Below are 10,331 nucleotides of genomic sequence, written 5' to 3' on the forward strand. Positions count from 1 at the left end.
GCGCTCCAATCTCCACCTCTCATTTCCTGGAGTTGGTAGGTGGGACTGAAAGTTCCAAGCCTCTAATCTTCTACTCATTTGGTCTTTCTGGTGACTAGCCCTCCCTGAGGTTATGGAGGTTCCAATCCTAAGTCACCTCATTAGTATAAATTCAGGTGTGAGCCCAAGGTCTTGTTATGAACAGATAATGCCATCATATAGCAAATTCCAAGGATTTTAGGAACTTTATACAAGAACCAACTATTACAACAAAAGATATTCCTATCCTCTATCATTCAGGAAATTCCAAGGAATTTAGGACCTCTGTGTCAAGAACTGGGGACAAAGACCAAAAAATATATAGAATCAATCCTCTATATCTTCAGGTTCCACATCCTTGGATTCAACCAAACACAGGTCAGAAACATTTTCTAAAAATTGCATCTGTGCTAATCATGTATGCTGTTTTTCCTTGGCATTGTTCCCTAAATAAGATACAACTACTTATATAACATTTACACTGTATTAGGTATTAAAAGAACTCTTCAGATAATTTAAAGTGTACTACAGAATGTGTATAGATTGTATGCAGAAACTATGTCATTTTACATGAGACTTGAGTGTACATGGATTTTGGTATCTGATGGGGGTCCTAGAACCAATCTCCCTTTGATATCAAGGGGTAACTGTTTCTAATTACACAAATTTGAAACTGGAAGGTTTTGTGGTGCTAGGGATTGAAACTATGGTCTTGTTACATGCTAAGCAAGTGTTCTATCACTGAGGCACATCCTCAGCCAACCTTTTTTTCTTTTGATTTATACAATGTTCTTTAAGAAATCTTTCCTGACTCCAAAGCCATAAAATTTTTCCCGTATGATTTTCTAAACATTTTATAGTTTGCCTATCTCATGATCTATTTGCCTGTCTCTTTGATCTATTTGGAATTTATTTTAGTGCACTGTGAGAGGCAGGAAGCCAAGGACATACTTTTAAATAGCATTAGTTATTTTTCAAGATGGGTGCAATGGCACACACCTGTAATTCCAGTTACTTGAGAGGCTGAGGCAGGAGAAATCACAAGTTCAAAGCCAGCCTCAGCAATTTAAGGAGGCCCTCAGCAACTTAGTGAGACCCTGTCTCACAGAAAAGGGGGTGGGCCTGGGGATGCAAAAAAAAAAATTTTTTTTTTTATTTAGTTTGCAGTTTTGGAAGTTCAAAGGCACGATACTGGCATTGATTCAGTTCTGTTGATAGTTTTCTTGCTACCAGTCTTGAGGTGGCTCATGGCACCACATGACAAGAGACAGAAGCATACCTGTCTATGTCTGTGTCTGGTCTCCATTCCCCTTCTTATAAAGTCACCAGGATTAATCATCACAGCTCTCCTGTGGGAAGCCATCCTTATGTAGCAGAATCAGACAAGGTTGAGCCTCAGGACACAGAGGTCTGACTTCTCAGAACTGGCAGACACGGAAGTCTGTCCTAGATTGTCAGGGGGTATGTGGCACTGTGGGAGTGGTTCCCTGTCTGGTTCTGTGTAGTTTCCTGAGCAAATTGGCTCCCCTAACTCCACCCCATCCTGTTCATCACAGAAGAAGCTCCTCCCGGTCTTGGCTCCCTTTACCTGTGTGATTATAAATAAAAGAGAGTTGTTAGAGGCCAGAGCTTGTATGGCCAGACCCGTCACACCCCCACTTATTTAAAAAGAGTATTGACTCTCCTGTGTTTATTGATTAGATAAGTTTATGGGTAATTGATTGATTTATAGGCAACATAAATCCAGCAGTTAACCCTTTTCTCATCCATGCTGGAAGTGGCTGAGACCCCCACACTTCCATAATGACTGTTATCTACTTCTATCACTTTCCAAAGGCCTAACCTCTAAATACCATGTTGGATTATGTTTCTACCCTCTTCATATTGAAGCAGCAACTCCTCCCTAAGATGTCTCTTACCTCTGTTAATAGCTCCAACCTGCCAGCTTCTGCTTCTGTAATCATGCTTGCTCAGCAGCTATGGCAGGAACCAGAGCTGCTTGGAGAAAGTGGTAGACATGAAGGTTACTTGCATGAGAAAGTCCTGAAGCCCAGAAGTCTGTACTACATAAAGGATACTGAGAACAAAGGGCTGTGCTCAGCCTTTGGAAAAGAGTCTGCTGAGCCTGCACCAGTGCTGAATAAACCTTGCCCTTCTACTCCGAGTGGCACATTCCAGTGCCATAATTTTTCCATGTTTTCCATAATGATACCATTAACATGACTTGAGGGATCAGACTCCTGCATGAGTTCAGGAGAACAAACCACATTAAAACTTTAGCTGCACATTATAAATCAAATTTGCAAATAGGTAGAGATCTGTTTGGATTTCCTATTTTGTTCAATTGTCTTTTTTTTTTTTTCCTCCAACATTGAATAATCATTACACCATACCACTTTCTTTACTTTTTTATACTGTAATCTGGTAAGGCTAATCTCCCCACCTTGTTCTTTTCAGCTTTTTTTTTTTTTTTAATGAGTAGGAGGTTTGCAAATTAATTAATTTATTTATTTATTTTTGGTACTGGGGATTGAACCCAGGGGTTTTTAACCACTGAGGCACATCCCCAGCATCCTCCCCCGCTTTTCTTTTAAATTTCAAGGCAGAGTCTCACTAAGTTGCTTAGGGCCTTGCTAAGTTGCTAAGACTGGCCTTGAACTTGCGATCCTCCTGCCTTAGCTTTAGGAGTCACTGAAGTTACAGGCGCGGGCCACTACACCCGGCAATCTTTCCAGCGCTTACATATACATTTTAGATATAGTTTTAAAAGTTCCACAAAAACAAAACCATCTGGATTTTGATTGGAATTACATTGAAACTATAGATCAATTTGGAAAGAACTGACTTTCTTAAAACAATACTGAATCTTGTCATTGATGAACATGCTACATCTCTTTATTTACTTAGATTGGGTCACATTTTTCAGACTTCCATGAGTGTCTTTCACAATGTATTATATGTATATAGTACCCTGGGATCCATTTAGATTTTCCCTTTTTCATAGCTACCAGTCTTGTTCCTTTTTTAAGTAATTGGCATCCACCCATTAGCTTAAGTCAGAAATCAGGAAGTCATCCTAGACTCATTCAATTTTCCCACATGTATTAGTCTGTTTTTATTTATTTTTTGTTACCAATGATACAATGCCAGAGACTAAATTGTGAAGAAGAGATTTATTTTGGCTTATGGTTCTGGTCCAAGATTAAGGGGCTACAGCTGGTGATGGCCTTCTTGCTGGCAGAGTCCCAAGGTGATACAGAAAATCACATGTCAAGAAATGGAGCATGCATATGTATGTGTGTGTATGTGTGTCTGCCTCTCTCTCTTTTCTTATAAAGCCACCAGGATTCAATCATGGAGGCTCCACCCTATGACTTTAATCCTAATCACGTCCCCTCTAAATACCCTAGTTGGATTACGTTTCCACCCCCTTAATAATTCACAATTGGGATTAACTTTCAACACATGAAATCTTGGGGGGCACTCAAATCATATCCAAACCATAGCACCTCCCGATCAAATCCCATTTACTCTCTCTCTCAAATATCTCTTCTATCAGTTCACTTTTTTCCTCCTCTTATCTGTTAATCTAATTCTTCAATTCTTCTCCTCTAGTTATCTCCTAAATGGTTTTCCCAGATATACATTTGTTTTCCACATGGTGTTCAGAATAATCTTAGGAAACCGCAAGTGTTCATGTCACTTTCCTGCTTAAACATAAACCAAAAGCAAACAAAAAACTTCAATGGCTTTCCTTTGCCCTCAGAACAAAAACCAAACTGTAGAGTCTATAAAAACTGGATCCTGACTCTCCACAATAGCCCTATCGTCTTTCCTTTCAAGGTACTTCAAAAATCAATTCAGTGCTGTTTGCTCTGCCTAAACCACTTTCTCCTCTGTTATGGTTTGGATATTAGGTGTCCTCCAAAAGTTCATGTGTAAGACAATACAAGAAGGTTTAGAGGTGAAATGATTGGATTATGATAGCCTTAACCCAATCATTAAATTAATCTCCTGTTAGTAATTAACAGAGTGGTAAATGTAGGCTAGTAGGGTGTAGCTGGAGCAAGTGGGTCCCTGGGGGCATTCCTGTGGGGTATATATTTTGTCCTTGATGAGCAGAGCTCTCTCTCTGCTTCCTGGTAATGTCCAGAGCTTCCTTCCTCTGCCATAAAGTTCTACCTCATGTGGAGCCCCAAGGAATGGAGCCATTCATCTATGGATTGAGACCATGATCCCCCAAATAAACTTTTCCTCCTCTAATTGCTCTTGTCAGGTCTTTTGATTCCTGCAGGGAAAAACTGACTAAAATATCCTTACCTAAGGAGTTTGCCTAGCCAACTCCTTCTCATTTTTCGTTTTAGCTTTGGTATCTCTAAAATCCTTTCTGACCCTCCAATTAGGTGACATAATACCCTGTTGAAGTTCCCATAATATCCTGTACTTCTTCACAAACTCAGTGCATTTGTAAACACTTATATAATGCTGGTCTTCAGGGAACTGGAGCTAAGCCTGTCCTGCTTTAGGATCTTAATATTTGGCAAATGATCAATTCACTAAAAGAATGAAGAATGAGTGATAACTGACAGTGAATTTAGGATATGACAGGGAAGTATAAAGCAAAGCACCAGTTCTCAGACATCCAAAGGCATTCTCTCTTGGGAGGAAGATTAGAAAATGTGGAGAACATTGCATATGAGAGCACCCAGAGTGTTTCTTTTATTATTCTCTATTCCTCCTTTTGCTTGAGTTTCTGCTTGAAAGAACTAGGCTCAGGATTTTGGTATATTGCATTCAAACAATACCAGTAAAATCCAGAAGGAAGATATTCTGTGTCTCCATTTTTCAGATGAAAAATTGAGATTCAGAGATTAAAACTACTCTGTTTGATCTAAAGGCAGTTTGGGTGACTACTGAATCATGATGATACCATGTTTACATCATGTTTGATATTGAGGTTTGGCTGTTATTCCAAAACTGTTTTTAAAATCAGATAAGGCCTATGATTAGGTAGCCTGATAAGGAAAAAATAAATCATTCCAAATTCTAAAAATATTTCCAATGAATGTTAGCATAAGGTAGTAATCATTCCTTTCCTAAGGCAACCATGTTCTTCAAATAGAGATTTTGCCTCATACAAAACAGATAATTAAAGGTGAACTAAATTATGAAAACTAAACACAGAACACTTTTATGTACCAGATTTCCAAGTTATCCATGCCATGAAAGTTCAAGTCTCCTCCTCTTTTGCAGTATGGGGATCAAACTCAGGGCCTCACACATGTTAAAAAAGCTATACTCATGCCTGCCAAGTTTTTGTAACATAGCTTCTCAGCAATGTCATGAATTTTCCTTTAAACATTATGTTCTAGTTGTGTGAGTAACACTGACAAAATTGTCTGTGATGAGGATTCTCCTTCGCTGCATGACCATCCTGTCACCATTTCCCTTAGCTGCAGGGTGGTTCTAAGTGATCTTTCCAAGACACTCCCAATGGTGTCTGGCAGTGACCTCACAATAGTCAAAATAAGAGTTGAGCAACCTTTTTGGGTTTGAACTAGGTTGATTTCATTTTCTGTTTTAATCACAATCTAGTTGTTGAGACTCTTCGTCATTTTAAGCAAAAACTGACGAAATTTATCAAAATGTTTATGCAATGTAGCCTATTTCTATGGCAACAGAAAGTAAATAACTGAAAGGACATTTTTAAAAGTAGAAAAATTATAAATATGTGACTAAGAAAAGTTTCTATTTAAATTGTACCTCCCATCTGCCCAATTACTTCAAAAATATTTAAAGTATTTTTGTTCTCTAATGCTCAAATTTCGGGGGAGTTGAGGGTACTGGGAATTGAACCCAGTGGTACTCTACTACCTCTGAACTATATCCCTAGCTGTTTTTATTTTTCATCTTGAGAAAGGGCCTCCCTAAGTTACTGAGGGTCTCATTACCGAGGTTGGCCTCAAACTTGAAATCCTCCTGCCTCAGTCTCCCAAGTCTCTGGGATTACAGGTGTGGCTTAATACTCAAAACTTTAAAATTGTTTGTTGCTATAATAGTCTGTGCAGCTTACTTTGTTTTTTCTTTTACATTCTCAAGATGGCAAAATGCTGTGAAGATTATTAGGAATTGTCATTATATTTAAAAAATCACTATATTTTACTTTATAATTTACAATGTTTGTAGAGAATTTATTATATATTCAACACTTTAAGGGATATGATAGAAAGGGTGAAATAAAATGATAAGGCTACCATAACTAAACAATTGGGCATTGAAAAGCAGGAACCATGGCAGCCAGAATTAGAATGTGAAGAAAAAAGTTAAAACATCATTTCTGAGGAGGCAATTTGTTTTAAAAAACAATTCTGGGGAGGATAATTGAGATTATTACTTTTTGTGGTGATTTTTCTTTTCCAAAATGCAGATATAAAAACTTTGAGAATTTTACTAAGGCTGCTTTTTGTTTTTAATCTTTTCCATGGAAATTTTCAGACATAGGCAAAAATAGTAAAATGCATCTTCACATATGACACTCCAAACCACCCTATTGCCAGAGGTCTTACTCTGGGGATCCAATAAGTCAGGTCTGGCCACTTGCCACCAAAACCAAATAGAAAGGGCAGTGATAAAAAAACATGAATGGAATTTTAATCAGTGTAGCTATCCTGGGAAGACATAGGAACACATGTCCTTTCCTTAGTCCTGTCTTCTAGGAGCTGACAATGACTTTGAGGTTTCATAGAAAGGGGAATGAAGCAAAGGTTGGAGGGTTTGCAACTGGAGGCTTTTCACAGTTGCCAAAGCAAGTGATCTTGATCTAGTGTGGTCTGTCCATCATTATCTCTGGATTGGTTATGCCTTATATCCCAGACAAAAAGTTGTTCCTACCTGTGGTGGTGGTAGAGGGGTGGTTTCCATTGGTCACAAGATGTTTATTAGATCAGACCTTGTTCTGGAATCCAAGGTGACTCAGAACAAGAGAGATGGATGCAAAATGAGGCAAAGATGCCAGATCTTTAATCCTGTTTTTATCTACCCATCAGATATTTGCAGGCAAGAATGGAGTCTAAGTCCTTGTTACAACACTAAAAGTTTTATTACTTATATGTTACAATTTTTTTTTTTTTTTTTTTTTTTTTGGTGGTGCTGGGTAAAACTGTTTAAAGTTGTGGTTTAATGTTATAGAAAAATTACTGAACTACTTTATTAAGATCTTTTTTTTTTTTTTTTTTTGCTGTGCTGGGGACTGAACCCAGGGCCTTGTGCTTGTGAGGTGAGCACTCTACCAACTGAGCTACCTCCCCAGCCCTTATTAAGATCTTAAGTTCAAAAATCTACAGGACAAAACAGCCTCACCCATATGAAAAAGAAAATTACCTGTTTCATTTGCCTTATGGAAATAAAAATGCTCACCCTACATCATGATATTCATATGAGGATCAAACGAAATAATTTATGAACATGTATAGAGAACTGTAAGATAGGTGCCACATTTCATCAAATCTTAAACACATCCATTGTATGACACACTATTAGATTATGAACCACGAAAGAAATAAACAATGTGGCCCATTTAAAGCCATTAAACATTTTCTTATCACTTAAGACTAAGTTTTTGTTTATTGATACTGGGGATTGAACCCAGGGGTACTTTACCATTCAGCTACGTACCCAGTTCTTTTTATTTTTAATTTTGAGGCAGGGTCTCACTAAATTGCTGAGGCAGGCCTTGGACTTGTGATCCACCTGCCTCAGCCTCCTGAGTTGCTGGGATTATAGGCATGCTACTGTTTCTGGTAATTAGAACTTTTAATATTTACCAAAAGAGCTTTTTTATATTTAGTTAGATAGGGACTGTTATGTCCAATACTTACTTGTGCAAACAAGAGGAAAATATTAAGGATATCAATTATTTAAAGTATTCTTAAAAAAATGGGGGAGGGATGTTGAGGATCCATGTTTTACTAGATAATACCATTATTCAAGTAATCAAGAATACTGATGATGCAGCATTTCTTATATGAATCCATAAAGTCAACAAAAATCACCAAAGGACACACCAGTGATTCCATTAAAATGGAAGTTGAGACTGTCACATGGCCACCTTGGTCTCCTCATTGCCAAGTAAATCAACCATCAAAGAAGAAGATTAACTTTAGTGGCCACAGTGATGGATCTTGGAAAAATTGTGTTGCTGTGGCACAATGGAAGTCAGGTATATGTCTAGAATGCAAGAGACCTCGTGGAGTATCTCTTAGAACTCCTGTGCTGTATGACTTGATTATGTTTTACTCTGCTAAATTACAAAACATACAGGATTCTGTTGCATAAGAAACTCACTGAAAACATTTATTGGAAATATTTATTTTTGTGTGTGTATATGTTTCTGTGTGTATGTTACTAGAATTGAACCAAGGGGTGCTCTACCACTAAGCTATAACTCCAGAGCTTTTTTTTTTTTTTTTTTTTTTTAATCTTTTTAAAAATTTCTTTATTTTTTGAGACAGGGTCTTGCTAAGTTGCTGAGGCTGAACTTGAACTTGCCGTACTCCTACCTCAGTCTCCCAAGTCACTGGAATTACAGACCTGCCCCACTGATAAGAAAATGGAGCCATTCAATATGGAGATTCCTCAGAAAATATGGAATGGAACCACTATTTGACCCATTTATCCCACTACTTGGTATATACCCAAAGGACTTAAAATCAGCATACTTTAGTGAGGCAGTCACATCAATGTTTATAGCAGCTCAATTCACAATAGCTAAGCTCATGGAACCAACCTAGGTGCCCTTCAACAGATGAATGGAAGAAATGAAAGAAAGTGTGGTGTATGTACACAATGGAATATAACTCAGCCATAAAGAAGAATAAAATTATGGCATGAGGTGGTAAATGAATGGAACTGGAGACTATCATGCTAAGTGAAAAAAAACCCATGCCCTAAACCCAAAAGCCTAATGTTCTCTTTGATATGCAGATTCTAACACACAATAAGGGGGAGGGTAGAAGTTCATTGGATTAAACAAAGGAGGATGAGGGGAAGGGAGGAAGGATGGAAATAGGAAAGACAGAATGAATCAGACATAACTTTCCTATGTTTATATATGAATACATGACCAGTGTAACTCCACATCATGTTCAAGCACAAGCATGGGATTCTAATTAGAATAAGTTATACTCCATGTATTATGACTCAAAATACACTCAGGTATCATGTATACCTAAAAAGAACAAATAACAAAATGACAAAGGGGCTATTATATGTTTAAGATGAGTAGTATGCATAAGATTTCTTATTTTTTATGCCTTATATATTCCTTTGTATTTATGGAGGTAAAATAGGGATAAATACAGAAATGTGGGTACCATCAGTCTCAATGGTTTTTGAAGTTGTGAGAATTCATGAATCAAAGCGGTTAATCTAAATTTAAATCTCACAAGTGAGCAAAGAATATAATTTCTGGTTGATTATCTATAGTGTTAATTCTTTGAACACTGTTCCTTAAAAGGATAAAGTACTCTGTAATTTCAATAAAGAGGAGTTACTAGTTATGTGACTTGTAAACTACTTATGTCTCAGAACCTGTATCCTAATCTATAAAATGGACACTTTGGAATGGGAGCACAGAGGGAAAAGATTTTTCTTCTCTTAATCAGGGTTTCTCAACTTCAGCAGCACTGACATTTGAGGCCAGGGACTTTGTTACGAGGTGGTGTCCTATGTATCCTAAGAAGTATAGCAGCCATCCTAACTCTGCCCTCCACCATCCAGAGATTCGAGCACAACCTCTCCCCTTCCAGATGAGAGGTTGAAAACGCACCAGGCACTGCCAATGTCTCCAGGGAGGTAAGTCACTGCAGTTGAGAATCACAGTGCTAACCCCATGTTCATCCTAAAAGGACCTCAGAAAGAAAGAAAACGACAGTTCCTATGGAGTAGTACGCAGAGGCCCCGACTCATATAGTTTCAAGGCATGACTCAAAATCCTGGGAATGAGGAGCTCAGAGCTGCCAATGAGTAACCCAAGTCCTAATGGACTGGATGGTGAGGAAAGGGGAAACATGGGACTAAAGAAGAGGACAAGAGGCCGAGTGCTCATTCTCTGAGAATCAAAGGGACCCACCCTGATCACCACTTACGCTGCTTAGCCGGCTCCAAGGTAGATTTATTTCCGGGAAAAGAGAAAATGACGCCGCGAGGAAGGCGGTAAATAACCACAAGCAGGTAGGTACACTAGAAAGGAAGGCTTCTGGGCCCCGCGCCGTCGCCCCGCCCTGACGCGCCGCGTGCCCCGCCCAGCACCCGAA

The 10,331-nt window shown here is 38.4% G+C and overlaps 1 long non-coding RNA gene across 2 annotated transcripts in view; it reads right to left on the bottom strand.

The window, feature by feature from the left end:
* Nucleotides 1–10,287, bottom strand: part of LOC306650045 — a 48,694-nt gene extending 38,407 nt beyond the window's left edge. For both annotated transcript variants that reach the window (XR_013760790.1, XR_013760791.1), the window contains exon 1: nt 10,164–10,287. This is a non-coding gene — a long non-coding RNA (uncharacterized lncRNA). The remainder of the gene's footprint in view (nt 1–10,163) is intronic.
* Between the last annotated feature and the right edge of the window lie 44 nt (nt 10,288–10,331).

The sequence above is a fragment of the Sciurus vulgaris genome (assembly GCF_902686455.1).
Source record: "Sciurus vulgaris genome assembly, chromosome: 2".
In the NCBI taxonomy this organism is placed as follows: Eukaryota; Metazoa; Chordata; class Mammalia; order Rodentia; family Sciuridae; genus Sciurus; species Sciurus vulgaris.